This window comes from Lissotriton helveticus, chromosome 7, assembly GCF_964261635.1.
Source record: "Lissotriton helveticus chromosome 7, aLisHel1.1, whole genome shotgun sequence".
Taxonomy (NCBI): Eukaryota; Metazoa; Chordata; class Amphibia; order Caudata; family Salamandridae; genus Lissotriton; species Lissotriton helveticus.
In genome coordinates, this window is record NC_136068.1 from 1,483,793,832 (window position 1) to 1,483,818,863 (window position 25,032).

Genomic DNA, 25,032 nt, shown 5'->3' on the forward strand with positions numbered 1-25,032 from the left:
CTGCCCACAACCTCAGACGCTGGATCGAGGACTGCGCCAACACCCTCGTCCCTCTGAAGAAACCCCCCCACAGAGACACCAGCAAGAGGGCCAGCTGGTTCACCCCAGAACTCCTAGATTCCAAGCAAGCCTGCCGGAAACTAGAGAAGAAATGGCACAGTGAACAAACTCCGGACAGCCACGCAGCACACAATGACGCCGTCCGCAACCACCACCACCTCATCAGGGCTGCTGTTGGAAATGGGATCCCTGGCTGGCCAGGGCTTTCGCCAAAGTCAGTCAGAGACCACCACTCCCAAGTCAGGGCAAGGGAGTTACACGCCAAGATAACCCCTACTCACCCTCTAGGTAACGTGGCGCGAGCAGCAAGGCTAAACTTGGAGGCGATGTAAGTTAAGTATTTGCGCGCGCACCCCAGCAACAACACCCAGGACCCACCACAAAGGAAACTCCACACAAGGTTATATAAAAAATAGCCTTTGTATTACACCAAAACACATTAGATAAAACACACACTTTACAATGTGCCAGAGGCACGGGCAGAATTTACAGGGGATATGTACAAGACGGGGCCACCTGGACCACTGTCAGGAATCAGCACTTTTAGAAGTAACAGAAGATCACTGTAACACAAAATAGGACATAAAGCACACAACCAGTACCCACTGGTAACTGGTAAGTACCCCCTACGCAATCCTAACCACCCTAGGAACAGGTCACGCAGGGAACCAGGACCTTACTAGCACCACCTGCACTAGCAAGAACAACCACCTCAGTATCACAATACAAGTAGGGGCATAGACCTGGGGACAAAACACATGATGCAATGCATAACATTCATTCAGAGGTGTAAGAGAAACAAGGCACATGATGTATCAACAACACATTCAGCGGTGCAGCAAAGAGCACTTTGCAGAAATCACATTAACATGAACTTACATCAAAGTCCAGGGTCCAGGTTGCGCCACTTGCGCCAGAACCTAAACGTAGCAGCTGCCCACTACTTGCTGGGCAGCTGAGGGACAGGACAGGGGGGCCTAAACGCTGCAGCTGGCATTAAGTGCTGCGCAGCTGGGGAAAGGCCAGGGATGAAGGAGTGCGCCTCACTCCTAAAGTCCAGAACATGTCCCTAGAAGCAAAAGACCTAAACGGTGCAGCTGCCCACTACTTGCTGGGCAGCTGGGGAACAACTCTCGCCTGGGGCTCTCACTAGCCCCTCAGGAACACTGCGCCCAAAACGTTGGAGCCCTTCACAGGCTGTGAATCCATAATGGGTGCACGGGAGCACTCTGGCTCCTTAAAGAAATACATGTCCCCCTCGTTGGAGCCACGGGGCTCTGGGAATCAGCTCTGCCCCTAGGAAGAGCTGTGCGGGGAAGCATGGACCCATCAGAACAACTGCGCCCTCTGGAGCCATCCTGCTCCTCAAGCCAACAAATACCCCCATTGTTGAGCAGCCCCACTGTCAAGCGGGGGCTGCATAGTAACACAGGGCCTCCAGCGCGTGGGGCCTTCGGTAGGTGCTCTCTCCTCCCCCGCCCTCCTCCCAGGCAGCTCTACTCACCGGCTGCTTCTCGGGGCGAGGGGTGGTGCACCACGCTTCTCCTGGTCCCCCATCTCGGGACCGGGACTTCGGGAGGCGGGGCTCTCGTGGCTCCGGGCGGACACCTCGGCCGGGGCTCCCTCCATTCCATGGGAGCCCCGCAACACCGGCGCTGCACTTTCCTGGCTGCCCCGGGGCTCTCTCCACATCATGGGAGCCCCGGCGGGCAGCTTCCGCCTGCCTCTCTCCTGCCCCCGGCCTGCCTGACTTCCAGGTCGCGGCTGCGGGGGCGGGACTTCCGGCCGGGCCGCGCTGCCATTGGGCGGGCGGCCGGCCAACCACTTCCGGGTCGTCGCGGGCAGCGCTGCGGCCCGTTTTCAGACCTGCAGAGGTTGGAGGGCAATTCACCGAGGGGTGGGCTCCCTCGAGTGAAAGGATCACGGGGATGAGCTCCCCTTCTCTGGGCAATGCCGGGTGGCACCGGCTGTGGATCGCGGAGGTCGGCAAAAACAGCGGAGTGGGCTCCCGCGCCGATCCTCACGCAAAATGCGTGCAAACAAACGCCGGGTGGGCACCGGCCTCGGAAAAACAAAGCGCTCTCAGCGCTAGCAGGACACAAAGCGCTCCAATGCGCCAGGGACAGCACACAAGCGCTTCCAGGCGCCAGAAGCCACCAGTCAAGCGCTCCCAGCGCCACCAGACAGGACAAAGGGCCTCCAGGCGCCTCAGGGGAACACAAGTCCAGCAAAAGTCCAAGCACAGCGCTAGAGGGGAATAAACAGCGCTCCCAAGCGCTATAAGGGACCAAAGTCCAGCAAAGCTCTTCAGGAGTCCAGGGGCTGGGCAGGGCCCAGGGGAGGCAAGCCTTCCCCCTGGGCCCAAGCAGCAGCACGCTCCTGGCAGATTCAAGCAGCAAACAAGAACCTTTTCCAAGAGGTCACAGCCTCTTTTTATACAGAGCAACCCTTTGTCTAAAGGTGCAGGGTGGGGGAGAAACCAGTCGCAGCTGGTTCTTGAGTACTCTGTTTTACCTCAACCACCCTCTCTATTCACTGGCAGGGCTAGGGTCATTAGACACACCACAGGGGGGCGGAGCCAGCATTGTGTGGGGAAAACCCGGCCCATCCAGGACACAGGTACACTCCTCCCACACATCACTCATGCTAATCTCACACTCACCACCGGGCAGACCCATCCAGACTTCCTGGAGCCTGGCATGCCAGCCAGCTCCAGCCAATCACACTCCAGCACCCTCACTGCACACATATCTCAATGTCCAGAAGTAGCACTTCCCCACCAGACACATACAAGCCACACATACCGTTTCGCAGCATTCACTCTCACGAGTTCACACATACTAAACTCGAGCCTGCACTCCCCAGGCATCAGGAACTACCAGGGACACACACATTCCCCATGCATTCCTATGGGAGGGCAGGCCTATCTCACACACGCACTCAAGGAGCGCACGCACTTTACACTGCGCCACAGTGTCAAAGTGCGCAAAGACCAGAAATCACTATAATTTAAGGCAAAAAGTTCAGGGGTGAACCTGCCACAAGGCCCAAGTCCAACACAATCCCCTTCCAGCCAAAACGCAGGGTAGGCCAATCACCACCGTGATGGACTTCCCTGCTTGGGGCGATAGAACACGGACGCGGGCCCGCACTGCAGGGACACCCTCCGGTTCTATGCCACGTTGATCCATAAGCCAAGCACATCCTTAAAAAAAACAGGCCCAACTAGGCTACCCCACTGGTACTCCTTAGTTGTCCACGGCTAGGACCAGGCACTAGGCCACCTAAATACCACTGGTCCATGCCCATCCACAGAGTGGGGGGTAGTAACCCCTGGCCTACAATAGCCATTCTCCACTCCCTTTCTCAGTGTAGTTCCCAACTACCACTGATCCTTCAACCTAGGGTCCGCACCCTCAGGCTGACCAGAGGTCACGGGCAAGAATGCCCCACCCTACCTCTACTTCTGAAGCACCCTCCAGAACACAACTCTCCCACCATTTTAGGACCTGACTTCCTCAGCAGCAGTGACCACAGTCAGACCAGCACAAGAACGGTGTAGTGAGGCGTCGCACTTTGCGGGTTGCCAGATGCGGCGCAGGCGGCGGCTCGCGGACCGCGTCGAGACGGGGACGGCGAGCGGCATAGGCTGCGCGGCCGAAGGCAGACGCGGCTCAGTGCGGTGCCTACAGGACACCAGGCTGGTCATGACAGATTCACAGCTCCCTTAACTGGTTTACCACCTGGGATTCAAATTCACCGGATGCACCGGGGTCAGACTCCCTCTGACCCCCTTCCAGAGTTCTGCACCCTCCCACTGTAGAACAGGGTCCCTCCACTTAAGGTAGGCCCCACCTGCTCTCAGGGTAGTACCACAACACTCAGCCAAGAACCCTAAAGATCCCTGCTAGGCCGGTACCACCCCTTCTGGGAAACACAGGGTCTCTTCACTTAAGATGAAGCCCCACCTGTGTTCACAGGGGTACCCCTAGAAGACAAACCGGCCAGGACACTGGCTACAGTCGCCCTGCCGTCCAGGACAGGCAACACCTGAACCTGGCTCCCTAACCTAGGGACGCTACCCTTTGGTTAGATGCCTGGCGCACCAGGACTTCCACAAGTTGAAAACAAAAATCTAAGACTTTCTCTCCTCCTTCAGCAGCAAGGCAACCACTGCAGGTCAATACCCCATACAGCGTACCCGGTTCCTTCTCTTCAGGCAGGAGTTCCCTCTTGTAACTTCAGGACACTACATACAGTTGCCCTTACGTCCAGATCCGGAAACACCGGCTACTGGGTCCCCAACCAAGGGACGTACCCCTTTGGTCAGATGCCTGGCGCACCAGGACTTCCTTGAGGGTGACACAACTAATGTGTCGTGTACAAGTCTGCCTGACACTCAGGACAGAAGTAGCATCACCATGGTCACTCACTGGCGACACAACCCTTCTGGCTGGCCCCTGACCCACTGGCTCTTCCACTGGGGAACCTATCCCCCTCGCACCCCTCCATCTGGACTTCTGCACCCTCCCAACTGGAGCGGTACTGCCAGACACCAGAACTATTGGAACCCTGGTTACAGAGGTTCCACGTTCTCCAGACACTCTGGAAGATCCTCCTCAAATGACCTATTGGTACAGCCTAGGCCGCCGACCTGATGTTCCCTTCAGAAACATTCCAGGCACTGACACTGGGTTTCGGGCACCTGGAGACATGCAGTCCCACCCACTCCTTCTCCTCTTGAGACAGGACGTGAGCCCCTACACCAAGACCTAGCTGGGCTACTCTGAACCTCTTCCACCACGCTGGGCTGGAAGACACCTCAGACACTCCTTTTGGAATCACTCCATCCCCTATGCCTCTCTCCTCCCAGAACATTACCAACTCCAAAATTCTGTCTCTCAACAGACCACAGAAATAAAAAAGCAGGCTCCACTATCTGCAGACGTTCTTGGGAAAAGTTCAACACACAGGACTTAAATATCTGAGCAAAACTAGCATTCAGCAAGCTCCCCATCCAGAGAACTCACAAACAAGTCCAGTGCCACACACCATTCATCCACACACACCCCTCCCCAGACTGGTAAGGCAGTTTCTACCACCCCTGACTTCTCAACCTGACCACACTTGACACAGGTACCATTACTCCAGGGCAGGGACGGGGGACACATGCACTGGACACACTTATGCTGCCACCACTGGATCCCACCCTTCTGGTGAATCCAGAAAACACACTGCACTTAGGGGGATGATCTACTCTCCCGAGCTAGGGACACCTAACTCAAAGTGCACAAGAAACACATTTCCACAGAAATGACATTTTTAGAAAACTCCATACAATAATCCCCAAAATGTTTTTATCTAAAATGCAGAGTTTTGTGGTGCAGCCAGCTGCTACTAAGGTACAACGCAAACACAAATCCTTATCCTCACCGCTTGCCGCATATGTTGGAAATGGGATCCCTGGCTGGCCAGGGCTTTCGCCAAAGTCAGTCAGAGACCACCACTCCCAAGTCAGGGCAAGGGAGTTACACGCCAAGATAACCCCTACTCACTCTCTAGGTAATGTGGCGCGAGCAGCAAGGCTAAACTTGGAGGCGATGTAAGTTAAGTATTTGCGCGCGCACCCCAGCAACAACACCCAGGACCCACTACCAAGGAAACTCCACACAAGGTTATATAAAAAAATAGCCTTTGTATTACACCAAAACACAATAGATAAAACACACACTTTACAATGTGCCAGAGGCACGGGCAGAATTAACAGGGGATATGTACAAGACAGGGCCACCTGGACCACTGTCAGGAATCAGCACTTTTAGAAGTAACAGAAGATCACTGTAACACAAAATAGGACATAAAGCACACAACCAGTACCCACTGGTAACTGGTAAGTACCCCCTACGCAATCCTAACCACCCTAGGAACAGGTCACGCAGGGAACCAGGACCTTACTAGCACCACCTGCACTAGCAAGAACAACCACCTCAGTATCACAATACAAGTAGGGGCATAGACCTGGGGACAAAACACATGATGCAATGCATAACATTCATTTAGAGGTGTAAGAGAAACAAGGCACATGATGTATCAACAACACATTCAGCGGTGCAGCAAAGAGCACTTTGCAGAAATCACATTAACATGAACTTACATCAAAGTCCAGGGTCCAGGTTGCGCCACTTGCGCCAGAACCTAAACGTAGCAGCTGCCCACTACTTGCTGGGCAACTGAGGGACAGGACAGGGGGGCCTAAACGCTGCAGCTGGCACTAAGTGCTGCGCAGCTGGGGAAAGGCCAGGGATGAAGGAGTGCGCCTCACTCCTAAAGTCCAGAACATGTCCCTAGAAGCAAAAGACCTAAACGGTGCAGCTGCCCACTACTTGCTGGGCAGCTGGGGAACAACTCTCGCCTGGGGCTCTCACTAGCCCCTCAGGAACACTGCGCCCAAAACGTTGGAGCCCTTCACAGGCTGTGAATCCATAATGGGTGCACGGGAGCACTCTGGCTCCTTAAAGAAATACATGTCCCCCTCGTTGGAGCCACGGGGCTCTGGGAATCAGTTCGGCCCCTAGGAAGAGCTGTGCGGGGAAGCATGGGCCCATCAGAACAACTGCGCCCCCTTGAGCCATCTAGGCTCTGCAAATACGGGGGGGGGGCGCCTCTGGAGCCATCCTGCTCCTCAAGCCAACAAATACCCCCATTGTTGAGCAGCCCCACTGTCAAGCGGGGGCTGCATAGTAACACAGGGCCTCCAGCGCGTGGGGCCTTCGGTAGGTGCTCTCTCCTCCCCCGCCCTCCTCCCAGGCAGCTCTACTCACCGGCTGCTTCTCGGGGCGAGGGGTGGTGCACCACGCTTCTCCCGGTCCCCCATCTCGGGACCGGGACTTCGGGAGGCGGGGCTCTCGTGGCTCCGGGCGGACACCTCGGCCGGGGCTCCCTCCATTCCATGGGAGCCCCGCAACACCGGCGCTGCACTTTCCTGGCTGCCCCGGGGCTCTCTCCACATCATGGGAGCCCCGGCGGGCAGCTTCCGCCTGCCTCTCTCCTGCCCCCGGCCTGCCTGACTTCCAGGTCGCGGCTGCGGGGGCGGGACTTCCGGCCGGGCCGCGCTGCAATTGGGCGGCCGGCCAACCACTTCCGGGTCGTCGCGGGCAGCGCGGCGGCCCGTTTTCAGACCTGCAGATGTTGGAGGGCAATTCACCGAGGGGTGGGTTCCCTCGAGTGAAAGGATCACGGGGATGAGCTCCCCTTCTCTGGGCAATGCCGGGTGGCACCGGCTGTGGATCGCGGAGGTCGGCAAAAACAGCGGAGTGGGCTCCCGCGCCGATCCTCACGCAAAATGCGTGCAAACAAACGCCGGGTGGGTACCGGCCTCGGAAAAACAAAGCGCTCTCAGCGCTAGCAGTACACAAAGCGCTCCAATGCGCCAGGGACAGCACACAAGCGCTTCCAGGCGCCAGAAGCCACCAGTCAAGCGCTCCCAGAGCCACCAGACAGGACAAAGGGCCTCCAGGCGCCTCAGGGGAACACAAGTCCAGCAAAAGTCCAAGCACAGCGCTAGAGGGGAATAGACAGCGCTCCCAAGCGCTATAAGGGACCAAAGTCCAGCAAAGCTCTTCAGGAGTCCAGGGGCTGGTCAGGGCCCAGGGGAGGCAAGCCTTCCCCCTGGGCCCAAGCAGCAGCACGCCCCTGGCAGATTCAAGCAGCAAACAAGAACCTTTTCCAAGAGGTCACAGCCTCTTTTTATACAGAGCAACCCTTTGTCTAAAGGTGCAGGGTGGGGGAGAAACCAGTCGCAGCTGGTTCTTGAGTACTCTGTTTTACCTCAACCACCCTCTCTATTCACTGGCAGGGCTAGGGTCATTAGACACACCACAGGGGGGCGGAGCCAGCATTGTGTGGGGAAAATCCAGCCCATCCAGGACACAGGTACACTCCTCCCACACATCACTCATGCTAATCTCGCACTCACCACCGGGCAGACCCATCCAGACTTCCTGGAGCCTGGCATGCCAGCCAGCTCCAGCCAATCACACTCCAGCACCCTCACTGCACACATATCTCAATGTCCAGAAGTAGCACTTTCCCACCAGACACATACAAGCCGCACATACCGTTTCGCAGCATTCACTCTCACGAGTTCACACATACTAAACTCGAGCCTGCACTCCCCACGCATCAGGAACTACCAGGGACACACACATTCCCCATGCATTCCTATGGGAGGGCAGGCCTATCTCACACACGCACTCAAGAAGCGCATGCACTTTACACTGCGCCACAGTGTCAAAGTGCGCAAAGACCAGAAATCACTATAATTTAAGGCAAAAAGTTCAGGGGTGAACCTGCCACAAGGCCCAAGTCCAACAGCTGCCAAGAAGACCTCCTGTAAAGACCGCCTCGACAACAACGCACACGACAGCAAGGAGCTCTTCAACATCGTGAAGGAACTCTCCAACCCCAGCTCCAACACCAGCGGCATCCCGCCGTCGCAAGCCCTGTGCGTCTCCCTCGCCAACTTCTTCCACCGCAAGATAGCAGACATCCACGACAGCTTCAACACCCAGACAGCCCCAACAGACAGCAACACAACAGACCCTCCGCACATCATCAACCACATCCCCTTGCTAGCCTGGACCAGCGTGAGCATCAATGACACCATCAAGACCATGAGCACAATCCTCTCTGGCTCACCGTCAGACCCATTCCCGCACCACATCTTCAACAAAGCAAGCAGCTCCATCGTACCCCACCTACGCAACATCATCAATCTCTCCCTTGAGACCGCAACCTTCCCAGAGAGCTGGAAACACGCCGAGATCAACGCCCTACTCAAAAAACCCAAGGCAGACCCAAGAGACCTCAAAAACTTCCGACCCATCTCTCTGCTCCCCTTCCCGGCCAAGGTCATCGAGAAAATTGTTAACAGACAGCTAATCCGATACCTCGAAGAGAACAGAATCCTGGACCCTTCCCAGTCAGGGTTCCGCAGCAACCACAGCACCGATACTGCCCTCCTCACCGCCACCAACAACATCAGGACCCTGCTAGAGAAAGGGGACACTGCAGCACTCATCCTCCTATACCCCTCCGCCGCCTTCGACACCGTCTGCCACCGCACGCTACACGCACGCCTCCACGCCGCAGGGATCCGAGACAAGGCTCTGGAATGGACCACCTCCTTCCTCTCCGGCAGAACCCAGAGTGTCCATCTCCCCCCGTTCCGTTCCGAAACCTCCGAGATCGTCTGCGGCGTACCTCAAGGATCCTCCCTCAGCCCGACACTGTTCAACATTTACATGGCTCCGCTCGCACATGTCGCCCGACAGCACAACCTCAACATAATCTCCTACGCCGACGATACTCAACTGATCCTCTCCCTCACCAAGGACACCATCAACGCCAAAGCCAACCTCCATGGAGGAATGAAGGCCGTTGCCGACTGGATGAAGATCATCCGTCTGAAGCTGAACTCGGATAAGACTGAGGTCCTCCTCCTCGGCTCCAACCCGTCAGCCTGGGACAACACCTGGTGGCCAACGGCACTGGGGGCAGCCCCGACCCCCACCGACCACGCACGCAACCTGGGAATCATCCTTGACTCAACGCTCTCAATGACCAAGCAAGTTTACGCCGTCTCCTCATCCTGCTTCAACACCCTTCGCATGCTCCGCAAGATCTACAGATGGATCCTGACGGATACAAGAAAGACAGTCACCAGGGCCCTCGTCAGCAGCAGACTCGACTATGGAAACGCCCTCTATGAGGGAGCCCCGACCAAACTCATCAATCGACTACAACGCATTCAAAACGCCTCGGCACGACTGATCCTCGATGTACCACGACACGCCCACATCACTCCCCACCTGAGAAACCTACACTGGCTCCCCATAAACAAGAGGATATCCTTCAAGCTCCTCACTACCGGCGGGAGATCCTTCTCCCACCTCTCCACCAAGACATGGAACTCCCTCCCACTGAGCCTACGACAGACCCAAGACCTGCTGACCTTCAGGAGGATACTAAAGACCTGGCTGTTCGAACAGTAGCGGCCCCCACCTCCCCCCCCCCCAGCGCCTTGAGACCCTCGCGGGTATGTAGTGCGCTTAACAAATGACTGATTGATTGATTGATTGATTGATTGATTGATTGACTCCAGGACTTCTTTAAGGACTAACAGGAACCAACTGTTAATAGAGACACCAACTTGAGGAACAAATCCACTTACTGCCCTTTTAACACAAGGGCAGAAAGTGTTAGCATGTGTACAGGCCATATTTAAGGAAATTGAAACCATTGACAACTCCTTTTTAAAACCATTTCACAGCATCACCAAAAAGGAACAGCAAGCACTAAAGGAACTCAGACAATCAGGGCCTTGTCATAAAACCTGCTGATAAAGGCGGTGGAATTGTCCTACTCAGAAAAGCTGATTCTCATACACAATGCACCAGGTCACTCTCAGATGCAAGATACTATAGACCTTTGGATCTCAACCAGATTAAAAAGAACTATCAGTAATATGATTGATGAAGCTGAAACCAATGGATGGATCTCAAAAAATGAGGCAGAGTTTCTGGTTGTAAAGGATCCCATAATACCATATTTCTATTCATTACCAAAATTGCAAAAAATGAGAAGCCCCCTCCCGGCCGCACAATAGTGCCAGGCATTGCTTCAATTCTGGAACCAATCTCCCAATTTGAATGCACACAACATTCTGGTACAGAAAGAGCAATGTTGGGTCTACCATCTCAAAAGTCACATAAAGGCCTCAATGATAATATCCCTTGGTTAGCCCTTAGCCATTAGATCTACAGAAACATATCTCAGTATTCTGAATATTCTACCTCACTGATAATGTAAAGGAGACTTCACTATCTTGTCGCAATGAAAAGACTAAAGCACAAGCACTATCCCATTACCTAACCAAAAAGCCGAATTACAGAGCCTCACCATTAAACAAAATCCATGGGAGCTAACGGTGTACCAAGTAAATCCCCTTAATGCCGCAGAATAAGATCTGCACTGCTCCCAATGTAATATCCCTCTCTCCATACATAGCGCACTACATCATTTGACGTCATGTTCAACATTCTATTTTTTGACAGGTTGTATATTCGCAAACTCGTGAAAAACTATGTGCATTTTCTAACAATATACAGCCTACTATTGTGTGTTCATTTTGTGTATCTGTGAAGTTTAACAAGTAGACTAACTTCTTGTAAATAGGTGCGCGTGACTTATACATGAACCACAATGGGATTCTTCACATCTGTAGAATATATATTTTATTGTTCAATATTCCTTTATATTACATTCAATGTTTATGAATTAACTTCGATTATTTCATTTCATAATCATAGGATTCCAAATGTCAAAAGTGCAATTACATCATATTGTTCACATTCTTCATACCCAATGCATTTCGGGTCATAAAGCAAACTGACCCTTCGTCAGGGGTCTGTAACGAAATGAAAACAGGACCATTAAGTTCATTGTTCTGTTTTTCTCACAAGTTCCCTATTATCTACATTCAACTTAAACATGTAGAGGAAATGACAGTTTCCGAACAAAATCGCTACACAAAATACATCAGGCCTATATGCAGGCGTGGCTGAATGAACTCTACCAGCTGAATTAAACAATGACTAATTTACAGTCTAAAACGCAACAGCCCATCTTCACAATGACCGCTTGATATATCATACTATCGCTGACCACTATCGCGAAGCAGTTAAGATGATCATGCTTAACAAAACGCACAAACGCTTATCGCGCTACTGACTGCACAGTGCTTAAGTTTGGGATCAGCCGATCTCCTTCGGTAATGGTGAACGCTCAAGTGGTGTAGTTTACCGCGCCCTGTTTGACTGCATGATTAAACTAGTGTGCATGAACACGTGACCGGGGAGTTAACCAATCACGGGTGTCTGGCTTCAAACTGCCATCATCACATGACGGGGGAGTCGGTGCGCTGTTTGTTGTCATTCACGCTGCGGTTAAATAAAGATTCATTGCATGTATGTGTGTACCTTAAAGAGTAAAACATATAATCGCACACCATAATGGTTATAGGCACAAAATACATCCAATCTGAAAACTAAAACACTAAAAAAGAACCATGCATATTGTCGACAATTCTCGTTCATTACATGAGACCCAGAATTCCTTAAACTCACAGTGTCATATTTGATTCATATTTATAGAAAACATGAGTGTTCAATCCGATCATTGAGCCCTGTCGGGAGCTCAGTCTGTAATTTTTTGATCCAGAAAAATTCTTTCTTCAGTCTTTGTTTAGTAGGATCCTGGTCTTCACGTGTGGAGAGCTTTTCCAGAACTAGAAACCTCAATTGAGAAATTTGATGTTTGTGTTCTAACCAATGTATGGCAATGGATGATTTGGCGTTTTGTAAACGGATATTACTTTTGTGTTCCGTTATTCGGATCTTTACTTTTCTTTCGGTTTGGCCAACATACGCTCTGCCACATGGACACTTAATCATATATATACAGTTCGTCGTGTCGCATGTACTCGTGTGTTTCAGTTGAATGGAAAATCCTTTCGTGGGGTGTGTAATTGAAGCGCCTTCAATCACATTTCCGCAGTGTGTACAATTGTGGCATTTGAGCATCCCTCGATATTGTGTAACGATTGCCTTGGTGCTGTTTAATATTTCTTTCATGTTTCTTGATCGTTGAAAAGCAAATGTGACTCTCTCATTATACAATCCAGTAAGATCGGGTTCTAGCTGGATTAATTTCCAATGTTTGTTGATTATTGCTTTAATTCTAGAGGCATCGCTTGAATATTTCAAAACACACACAGTTTTCTTATTTAATGTTTTACTTTTGGATTCTAGCAGTTTCGCTCGAGGCTGATTCGCAACTGTTTTTAATGCTGTGTCCAGCACATCTTTTGGATATCCTCTTGCATGATATTTTTCCGTTTGCGTTTTCAAAGCATCTTTGAGATCATTCTCATTGGAGGTTATTCGTTTTATCCTGATAAATTGGGATGTCGGCAAGTGTTTTTTAAGTGAATCCGGATGAAAACTTTGGAACAATAAAGCTGAATTCTTGTCAGTAGGTTTAGTGAAAACTCTAGTGGTAATTTGATTCTCATGAATGTTGATCTGTACATCAAGGAATGATATAGTCTTTGCATCGATCGTGTGGGTAAATTGGATCCTTGGATTGCGAGTGTTCAACTCCCTGATATTCTGTTCCAATAATTGAGGGGTACCTTTCCAAATTATGAATAAATCATCAATGTACCTTCTGTACATTATCAAACCTTCAATCCATGAAGTGTTCTCTAGTATGTGGTCTGTTTCGAATTTATTCATGAAGATATTTGCATACGAGGAGGCACCCCCAAATCCCATCGATGTCCCGCTACTCTGGTTGTAAAATTTACCGTCCCATTCAAAGTAACTGCTGTACAAAGAGAATTGCATCAGTTGTAAAATCAGAATTTTTTGATGATCTTCGAGAGAACTTTTAAGTAGAACCCATTCTAACGCTTCTATCCCTTCGTTATGGGGGATTGAGGTATATAGTGCTGTGACATCGATGGTGCATAGCAAATAGGGTTGATCTTTCTCTAATACAATTTTCTCCAAGAGGTTCAAAAATGCAGTGGTGTCTTTAAGATATGTACTAAAGCCTTGTACAATCGGTTGCAAAAAAGTGTCAATGAAATTGCCAATTGGTTCTGAAATAGATCCACACGCTGAAACTATGGGTCCGAAGGGAGGGTTGGTGAGGCTCTTATGAATCTTTGGCATCATGTAAAATTTGGGTCTTCTTGGATATTTGGTTTCAAAAAATTGTTTTGTTTTTTCTGTGATCCAGTTCATTTCGAACGCATGTTGGATGATCTTATTCAACATTGTTTGGTATTCACTTGTCGGGTCCATCTCTAATGGCAAGTAGATTTCTGTATTCATTACGTGCTCATTGACGTGTTTTAGATAAAATTCCGTGTCCATTACATCGACACTTTTTTGCAACCGATTGTACAAGGCTTTAGTACATATCTTAAAGACACCACTGCATTTTTGAACCTCTTGGAGAAAATTGTATTAGAGAAAGATCAACCCGATTTGCTATGCACCATCGATGTCACAGCACTATATACCTCAATCCCCCATAACGAAGGGATAGAAGCGTTAGAATGGGTTCTACTTAAAAGTTCTCTCGAAGATCATCAAAAAATTCTGATTTTACAACTGATGCAATTCTCTTTGTACAGCAGTTACTTTGAATGGGACGGTAAATTTTACAACCAGAGTAGCGGGACATCGATGGGATTTGGGGGTGCCCCCTCGTATGCAAATATCTTCATGAATAAATTCGAAACAGACCACATACTAGAGAACACTTCATGGATTGAAGGTTTGATAATGTACAGAAGGTACATTGATGATTTATTCATAATTTGGAAAGGTACCCCTCAATTATTGGAACAGAATATCAGGGAGTTGAACACTCGCAATCCAAGGATCCAATTTACCCACACGATCGATGCAAAGACTATATCATTCCTTGATGTACAGATCAACATTCATGAGAATCAAATTACCACTAGAGTTTTCACTAAACCTACTGACAAGAATTCAGCTTTATTGTTCCAAAGTTTTCATCCGGATTCGCTTAAAAAACACTTGCCGACATCCCAATTTATCAGGATAAAACGAATAACCTCCAATGAGAATGATCTCAAAGATGCTTTGAAAACGCAAACGGAAAAATATCATGCAAGAGGATATCCAAAAGATGTGCTGGACACAGCATTAAAAACAGTTGCGAATCAGCCTCGAGCGAAACTGCTAGAATCCAAAAGTAAAACATTAAATAAGAAAACTGTGTGTGTTTTGAAATATTCAAGCGATGCCTCTAGAATTAAAGCAATAATCAACAAACATTGGAAATTAATCCAGCTAGAACCCGATCTTACTGGATTGTATAATGAGAGAGTCACATTTGCTTTTCAACGATCAAGAAACATGAAAGAAATATTAAACAGCACCAAGGCAATCGTTACACAATATCGAGGGATGCTCAAATGCCACAATTGTACACACTGCGGAAATGTGATTGAAGGCGCTTCAATTACACACCCCACGAAAGGATTTTCCATTCAACTGAAACACACGAGTACATGCGACACGACGAACTGTATATATATGATTAAGTGTCCATGTGGCAGAGCGTATGTTGGCCAAACCGAAAGAAAAGTAAAGATCCGAATAACGGAACACAAAAGTAATATCCGTTTACAAAACGCCAAATCATCCATTGCCATACATTGGTTAGAACACAAACATCAAATTTCTCAATTGAGGTTTCTAGTTCTGGAAAAGCTCTCCACACGTGAAGACCAGGATCCTACTAAACAAAGACTGAAGAAAGAATTTTTCTGGATCAAAAAATTACAGACTGAGCTCCCGACAGGGCTCAATGATCGGATTGAACAATCATGTTTTCTATAAATATGAATCAAATATGACACTGTGAGTTTAAGGAATTCTGGGTCTCATGTAATGAACGAGAATTGTCGACAATATGCATGGTTCTTTTTTAGTGTTTTAGTTTTCAGATTGGATGTATTTTGTGCCTATAACCATTATGGTGTGCGATTATATGTTTTACTCTTTAAGGTACACACATACATGCAATGAATCTTTATTTAACCGCAGCGTGAATGACAACAAACAGCGCACCGACTCCCCCGTCATGTGATGATGGCAGTTTGAAGCCAGACACCCGTGATTGGTTATCTCCCCGGTCACGTGTTCATGCACACTAGTTTAATCATGCAGTCAAACAGGGCGCGGTAAACTACACCACTTGAGCGTTCACCATTACCGAAGGAGATCGGCTGATCCCAAACGTAAGCACTGTGCAGTCAGTAGCGCGATAAGCGTTTGTGCGTTTTGTTAAGCATGATCATCTTAACTGCTTCGCGATAGTGGTCAGCGATAGTATGATATATCAAGCGGTCATTGTGAAGATGGGCTGTTGCGTTTTAGACTGTAAATTAGTCATTGTTTAATTCAGCTGGTAGAGTTCATTCAGCCACGCCTGCATATAGGCCTGATGTATTTTGTGTAGCGATTTTGTTCGGAAACTGTCATTTCCTCTACATGTTTAAGTTGAATGTAGATAATAGGGAACTTGTGAGAAAAACAGAACAATGAACTTAATGGTCCTGTTTTCATTTCGTTACAGACCCCTGACGAAGGGTCAGTTTGCTTTATGACCCGAAATGCATTGGGTATGAAGAATGTGAACAATATGATGTAATTGCACTTTTGACATTTGGAATCCTATGATTATGAAATGAAATAATCGAAGTTAATTCATAAACATTGAATGCAATATAAAGGAATATTGAACAATAAAATATATATTCTACAGATGTGAAGAATCCCATTGTGGTTCATGTATAAGTCACGCGCACCTATTTACAAGAAGTTAGTCTACTTGTTAAACTTCACAGTTATTGAAGGAGCGGAAGGACGCCGCGCGACATAGGTGGCGCCAACCCAAAAGGACAAACTAGAAATTGAATGTGTTAAGTGAGTGCAAAGGGATAACACTCATTCATTCATTTTGTGTATGTCATAATAGGCTTGCGTTTTAGGCAACAGATTGTACCTGAATGTTGACTCAATCCACATCATTATTTACACAACCCATACACGTCTTTTTCTGATTAAAATCTATGCCTCTGGGGGGCATGGTCTGGCGCTGGCCAAGATGGCGTAACCTTATTGCTCCGTTCGGGCCCCCGTTTCAGCTCGCGATATCCGTCCTTTATCCCGTGGCCGGACAGTGGAATTGGCGTGTGCGGAGCGCCAGGTGGCCTGTGGAGGCTGCATAGGTGTCTCCGGCCCCGGACGACGCCGTGATCCGTGTGCTGTAGTGAGGGGCCTGCCCGGCAGCCGGACACGGAGGTTCAGGCAGCGAGGGGGCAGAGACGAATTTGGAGCGCTGCCGGCTCCTAGCGGGTGAAGCCTGGGATCCGGTTACGCGAGGCTCGTTGCTTAGGGCCTGGAACTGCTGGGACGTCGTGTGCTGGGGAGGCACCCCGGGGGCTGAACTGACTTGTGGGCGCCGGCATCGAGCTCCCCAGGACTAGTCATCGTTATGGGTGAACCCGCCGGTGGTTTCTGTATTTGGCTGGTGCACACAAGGTGAAGATCTGTCGGGCGAGGCTCACCCGCTGCGCCGGATGGATGATGCGGTCACCTCTGCGGGCCCCCTGGCCATATCTACTGAGGGTGCTGGACTCCAGAGCAGGCATATGCAGTGAGGCTTGGACATTCGTCTTTACGCCCTTGGGGCATCTTCAGGGGCCAAGCCGGACAGGGCCTACTGCCGACTGAGACTTGGGGGAGCACCGGCCTCGTTGTATGCCCAGCGCCGCCTGCAGAATCACGTCGTACCGCATTCAGAGGTGAGGAGGAGCTGAGGGTTCGACCCGTAGGGATCTTCTTGGTTGCATGAAGGCTCCTGCAGGACTCCTCGCACGGCGTTAAGGCTGTTCAGCCAGCGGATGGGTGGAGCTCCTGGGCTGCTGCAGCTGCTGCAGCAGCTGCTGGGTGGCCCAGTCCAGCACGAGGTCGGTCTATTTAGAGTGGGGAGTAGCGTCTCCCAGTGCATGTCCCCTTGGTCAGTTGATTGTTTTGGAGGGGTCCTTGTATGCTAGGTGCACAGGGCGTGTGACGCACAGGAGCGGGTGACCAGTGGAGAGCCTGTGCATGAAGTGTTTGCCCACGGCCCTCGGCATCCAGAGATCAGCAGCTGGCTTGTGGAGAGTTGAGGCAGCCCGGTGCCCCCTCACAATGAGACTTTGGTCATGACAAAACCGAAGGGGGCCCCAGCGGGCGTGCGGACGAAAAAATTTGACAAGTACGGTGTGCTGCGCCAACTGGCATCCGAGGAAGGGGCGACTGGGGAGAAGTCGGCCGGAGAGGAGCCGTCCCTTGGTTCTATCATGTTGGCAATCCAAGCTTTGAGGACGACTTTGGAGACCAAAATCGATAAAGTCACTATTGAAATTAACTTGATGAGGGCGGATATGAGGAAAACCGCAGAGAGGGTCACGGCGACCGAGGAGAATGTGGGGGAACTCCAGTCTGCGACACGCAAACCAGAGGAGCGCGTGCAGAAATTTACGCATTAACACACACTGATGTCCCAGGTGTAGGAGAGTAGGGTCTGCAATCCTGTGATCACCCCAGATTTTTGCTTTTTGCTTCACTGGTTTAAGACTTTCCCTGGCTGTGGGCCTGCTAATCAGACCCACAGCCTAGCTGTTCTCTCCATTCCAAATTGTACCCAGGTACTGAATTGGCACTGGGCCCTCTCTTGAGTCCCTGTAACCAAGGCAGAGGTGCACCCAGAGGTCTCCCAGGGGCTGCAGCATGTATTATGCCATCCCTGGGTCGACTACCTAAAACTGACACAACTGGCTGCTTGACAGCTGGGGCAAGGTGGTGTAATCACCCTTTGCTTTAGATATAGTATTCCTATATCTAACCCTAAAATGCACACATATATTCCTATCAGTCACTCCTATGGCAGGCCTTATCAATCCTGAAGGCAGAGTGCTTGGAATAATGTGAAATGGTGCTCTGGCATGAGCTGAGCCCGTTTGCAGCTTGCGGAACCAAGTCCTAATAGCTGCTCCATGATAACGCTATACCATATACTCTTAAGTGCATTATGTATGGTCCAGGCTCTGGTCATCAGTAGATTGGACTACTGTAATGGACTTCTTCTATCAACCAATGAAGGCCAATTTAACAAACTACAAGTAGTCCAAAACACGGCGGCGAGGTTAGTCCTGAATGTTCCATCTAGGACTCCCTCCCGGCCTCTACTAGCTGAACTTCACTGGCTACCAGTGCGGCAACGCACTAAATTTAAAATCTTGTGTACTATTCACAAATGCCTGATAGGGAAGGGCCCAAAATTTCTCACCACGGCCTTTCTACCCTATGTCCCAGGTCGCTCACTACGCTCCAGTAATCTCCAGCTCCTACAGGTTCCAAAAATTAAAAAAACCCACCAAGGAGGCAGGGCTTTGGCGCACGCAGGACCTGTTCTCTGGAATTCCCTACCCCTCCCATTAAAACACATTACTGATCACCTCTCTTTTCGAAAAACCCTTAAAACCCACCTTTTCTCCAGTAGTTAACCACTCCCCATGACCCATAAACTTCTGGTACTGACCTGGTATAATATTTGTTTCTTTGTATGGCAAAAGCGCAGAGATACCCCTTCGGGGGTTTATTCAGGCGCTATAGAAGCACATAAAATAAATAAAATAAAATAAATGTACCTCGCGGTCATATGCTAACTTTGGTTGAGCATTATCAAAACATGTCGAGTAAGGTGTCATACGAATTGGAATACTAACCCCTCGCCAATACTGGCGACGGGGTTAGCATTCCACCCTTCTAGAGGGACACGACATGTATGTAACTGTGAACCCCGGTTAAAGTCAGACATAGCCTCAGCTCCACAAAATGGATGCTGCCACCGAGACACAAGTCTGCCCTCCTGCTGCTGGGAGTCCATCCAGCAACGGAGGCATGGACAAAGGGTTTCCTGTCAGGGGCGGTGCCAGCACCATCCCAGACAGGATTTTGTGTATCCCAGGTAGGCAGGGCTTTAGAGGAAGGTGACTGCAAGTGGCACCCCGGTGCTCACTGTGCATAGGCCGGCTCAAACCAGTTCTGGGGGCACACCAGCCCCTGAGCTGGGGAGAGACCGGACAAAGGAGAGGGGTGTAACCACCCCGCTCCTGGTCCCACCCATGGGCAGGACCTAGTCGCGTACCAGCCCCTTTCTTTAGAATAAAGGTGGGAGCGGGGACCCTTCCAAATTAGATCATCTTTGAATCCTGAAACTACTTTCTACGAAAGGAACTCTCGACTTCTTCTCAAGATTTCTCCCTTGTGACTAAGGAGTAGTCACCCTGCAGCAGCAGGCACCAACTAAGTATCTTGCGGTTTGCTGAAACGTCCTTCCTCCGGAACCAGACTGACCAGCACGACGAGACCCGGACTCCCTGCCCTCTCTGACCTCAACCTGCCTCTACAGCACAGCTGAGAACCGTGGGTGCGACGAGACCAGAGGACCCGGCGACCATCAGAACCAGCACGACACTGAACCAGCACGACCGCCGAGGGACCCTCGAGTGGGTGCACTGGGGTAAGAGAAGCCCCAACCCCAAGCAGCACGAGCACCGAAGTCCAGCCCCCCAGCATCCTCCAGATCTGCGTGGGGCCCTTTTGCTTCTGCGCTGCTTGCCACGTTGTCCGGTCACTTGCCCGTTGGCTAGTGACCCTCTAGACGACGTCCTACGTTTGTTTCACCGCTGGTCTAGCTCCTCTAGACTGGCCCTTGTCTCCTCTTGAATGGGAACTTCCTCGGACCCTCCTGGTCCACTCCAGACGCCATTTTGTGTCGCCACGTGGGCTTGCCTTAGCCAAGGCTTGTTGCCTCCTTCACCGGATCCAGCCTCGCCAGCAGCAGACATCCGACGTGGGACAGCTCACAGACCTCCAGCCTGGTCGACATCCTCGCCCTGGTCCGTGCAGCAGCAGAATCCAGTGTCGCCTCCTCACCTGGCTGAGTGACCTCGTCCGGTGCCATCCTGGTGCCCACCTAATCACTGGCTAGTGATTCAGAACTTGCTCCGCTCTGCTTACAGGTATCCTTCTTCACTGATCCAGTCCTTGGATCAGCCCGGAACATCTTCACTGGTCGCCTGCCAGCAACTTTTACTTCAGGCTCCTGGTTCGTCAACGAGGATTCCCGACGACACTTGAACCCTATGCAGCCGCAGCCCCTGGGCTAGGTAAACCGAGTACCACGGTGCTCCAGCGTAGAGCCACTCTCTAAGTGTCTAGATCCACTTTCGTTTTTGACCTACCTAGTCGGGTTCGCCCGAGAACACTAACTTTGCATTTACTAGCCTCCATAGACTTTGTTCCGCATCCCGCGTGAGAGTGCACACTCTGCACCCGATCCCCCTAGGTCTCCTGCTCGTAATCTAAAGGTTCAGTAGTCTAGCCCTAGCGATCCCAAAGCCTCTGAGAATAGTTACTTACCTGCTAGTAATTCGCATTCCACTTTCATAGTATATGGTTTGTCGTGCCCCTCGGGCATTTGTGTAAATTGTGCGACTTTCAGTATTTCTTTAAGAGTTTTGTATTGTGCTTAGCACCCTGTCCTCATAAAGAGTCCAGGGTTGTTGTGTTATAAATAAATATCCTTTTATTTTCATAACAACTTGTGTGGTGTCCTTTCACATGGTGTTCAAGGGGTATATGTGATGGTATAACAGCTGGCTTAACACGCCCTCTAGAGTTTAGCCTAAAGACTGCTCTTGTCCATGCTACTAGGATAGCTGGTCTATCAGGTTGACTTACAACCAATCATCAATAAGGGTAGTTTGGAATGATACATAGTGATCACTAGAATAGTGAGCACTGCATATCAGGCCAACTTCTCACATTGGTGAGCAGCGGTTGGGATTTGAGCTTGCTGTTGTTTTACCACACGTATCCTAAGAATATCATTTGAAAGATCACATAAGTACCAAGGTACATATAACTTAGCTTAGAATACTCTGAGTTCTACTGAACCAGCTGTTGTAGTTCAATAGGGCTTAGCACACCCTAAACTACAACTCTAGCAAGGGATCAGTAGGTAAACCCATAGTGTAGGTAGGTGCATCACTTACACCACACTAGAAGCATGTCTACCCATGGAGAGTCTTCAGAGACTCCCCTAGTGGCTAGTGACCCTCCACAGGTCATCTCAAGATATGCAGCTCTCAGTTTCCAGGAGATGAGACAATTGTGTACCTCCAGGAAACTGAAACAGGGGTCTAACCCCACCACTCCCTTTCTGTTAGGTCTCTTAGAGACATATGATGCTAGGAAAGCTTCTCATACAGATGGGAACATGCCAGCCTTAGAGGGTACCCTTGGTGATCCAGACCTCCTTGACACTGAAAATGCAGTTGAGGAGGAGGAAGAAGAGGAATTCTCTGGGGATGAGGCAGACAACAGGCCTGAACTATTCAGCAGACTTACTAGGGCCAACTTAGACCTACTTAGGGAAGGATCTGGGGGACCCCCAGTACTGACCCTAATGAGGCCTAACCTTGGAGTTAGAAGAGATAGATCTCCTTCTAGGGACTCCAATAGATCTGTGCACTCTCATGCCTCTTCCCAGAGGAGAATGAATACTCCCCAGAGGAGAATGACTTCCCCTCAGAGAAGAGAACATGAAGCAAGGATGAAACAGGCTAATCTGAGGATCCAGAGGGAAGAACTTGCCCTGGCCAAAGAGAAGCTTGCCTTTGCTAGAGAGCAACGGTTGAGTGGGGTAGTCCCCACTGGTGGCAGCAATATCCCTAGAGATAAAGAAAGGAGTTTAGACACTAAACACCTGAGTAAGATAGTGCCCCCCTTTAAACAAGGGGATGACATCCACAAATGGATGGCTGCTTTGGAGAGGGCCTGCACTGTCCAGTGCATCCCCCAAAGTCAGTGGGCAGCTATACTGTGGCTCTCCTTTGAAGGCAAAGGTAGAGATAAGCTCCTCACTACTAGAGTTGAGGATGCTAACAATTTCCAAGTCCTGAAGAATACACTGGTTGATGGGTTTGGCCTAACCACTGAGCAGTACAGGTTGCTGTTCAGAGATACCCAGAAAATTCTGTCTCAGGATTGGTCTGACTTTGTGGATTGTGCCACTAAGGCTTTGGAAGGCTGGTTGCTGGGCAGTAAGGTTACTGATTATACAGGGTTGTACAATCTGATCATGAGAGAGCACCAGAACCAGTTGTTGCATCAGCACCTTGTTGACTCAGATCTGACTTCTCCCCAAGAATTGGGAAAGAAGGCAGACAGATGGGTCAGAACAAGGGTCAAGCAGAACCAGGCTCAGAACCAGGGTGGTCAGAAGAAAGCAGACCAAAAGGGTAATACTAAGAATGAGCAAAATGACCAGAAGTCTTCGACAGGTCCCCAACAGAACAAAGAGGGTGGGGGCCAGGCTTCACAGCAGAAAAAGAAGACTCAAGAAGGCCAGTCAAAAAGGTGGTGCCAATACTGTAAAAGTAAGACTCACTGGTTTAGTGAGTGCACCAAGAAAGGAGGACAAACTCCTGCCACTACAGCCCCTAAGGCAACTGCACCCCCTAGCACAGTCAGTAGTGGTAGTGTACCTCCCAAGGGATTAGTTGGGTTACCCTTGGGTACTGAGGGGTGTGACAACTTAGTTGGCACACTCACTCAGGCTGTCCTTGTCTGTACAGGGGATATGGATATATCCCCTGAGGTCAGTCCCAATACTTTGGGCAAATACAGGCAGACACCTTTAATAAATGGCAAAATGGCTCAGGCCTATAGGGACACTTGTGCCAGTGTCACAATGGTGACACCTAACTTTGTGGACCCTGGACAGATCATGCCCGGTACAGATTTCCTGGTGACCAATGCCAGCAACGTCACTACCAGTCATAGTATGGCGATTGTTGCTTTCTCCTGGGGAGGGGTAAGTGGCCAAAAGAAAGTTGTGGTTAGTTCAGACCTCCCAGTGGATTGTTTGTTGGGCAATGATTTGGAGTCATCACTATGGTCAGAAGTGGAGCAGAGGACTCACATGGAGATGTTAGGCCTGCCAGCACATGTGCTTGCTGTGACTAGGTCACAGGCCAGAAGAGGCCCCACTGAACAGGTGCTGGATCCTGGAACAATGGACCAGACACCTTCCAAGAAGAAGAGCAGTAGGGTTAAGGCATTGCCTTCCCCCTTGCCCCAGATTGTGGATCAAGTCTCAGAGGAGGCTGACCTTAAGGAACTGAGGGAAACTGAGCCTAAAGAACTTGAACTTGATCAAGTTGAGTTTCTGGGCTCAGGGGGACCCTCCAGAGAAGACCTGGGGAAGGCCCAGTTAGACTGCCCTTCCCTTGAACCCCTCAGACAGCAGGCTGCTGCTGAGGCTGCACGGAACACCACAGGTGCCCACAAGGTATACTGGGAAGATGGACTCCTGTACTCTGAGTCTAAAGAGCCGAAGCCTGGTGCAACCAGGAGGCTGGTCATCCCCTTGTCTCAGAGGGGTTTCCTTCTCACCTTGGCCCATGAGATTCCCCTTGCAGGACACTTAGGCCAGACAAAGACTTGAGACAAACTTGTCTCACACTTTCACTGGCCTCACATGAATGAAGATACCAAGGAGTTTTGTCGCTCCTGTGTCACTTGCCAAGCCAGTGGTAAGTCAGGTGGCACAACAAAGGCCCCCCTTATACCACTACCTGTGGTGGGGGTACCCTTTGAAAGAGTGGGGATTGACATTGTTGGTCCAATGGAACCCCAGACAGCATCAGGGCACAAGTTTATACTGGTGGTGGTGGACCATGCCACCAGGTATCCTGAAGCTATTCCACTTAGGACCACTACAGCACCTGTAGTGGCAAGGGCCCTAGTTGGAGTGTTCTCCAGAGTGGGCTTCCCTAAGGAGGTTGTCTCTGACAGAGGTGCAAACTTCATGTCAGGATATCTGACTGCAATGTGGAAGGAATGTGGTGTCAACTACAAGTTCACCACACCCTATCATCCACAGTGCAATGGGCTTGTTGAAAGGTTCAACAGGACCCTCAAAGGGATGATTCATGGACTACCTGAAAAGCCCAGGCGTAGATGGGATATCCTGATACCCTGCCTCTTGTTTGCTTACAGAGAGGTCCCACAGAAGGGGGTTGGCTACAGCCCTTTTGAACTTCTGTATGGGCATCCTGTAAGAGGACCCCTGTGTTTGGTGAAGGAAGGATGGGAGAGACCTCTCAAAAAGCCTGCAACCAACATAGTGGACTTGGTCTCCGCTCCAGGATGGCTGAGTATATGGAAAAGGCTTCTAAAAACCGTG

The 25,032-nt window shown here is 50.3% G+C and overlaps 1 protein-coding gene across 1 annotated transcript in view; it reads left to right on the forward strand.

Moving 5' to 3' along the window:
- The window catches only part of LOC144770404 (sacsin-like), a 311,092-nt gene that overhangs the window by 66,119 nt on the left and 219,941 nt on the right, over positions 1-25,032 (forward strand). The gene's annotated exons all lie outside the window — the stretch shown is intronic.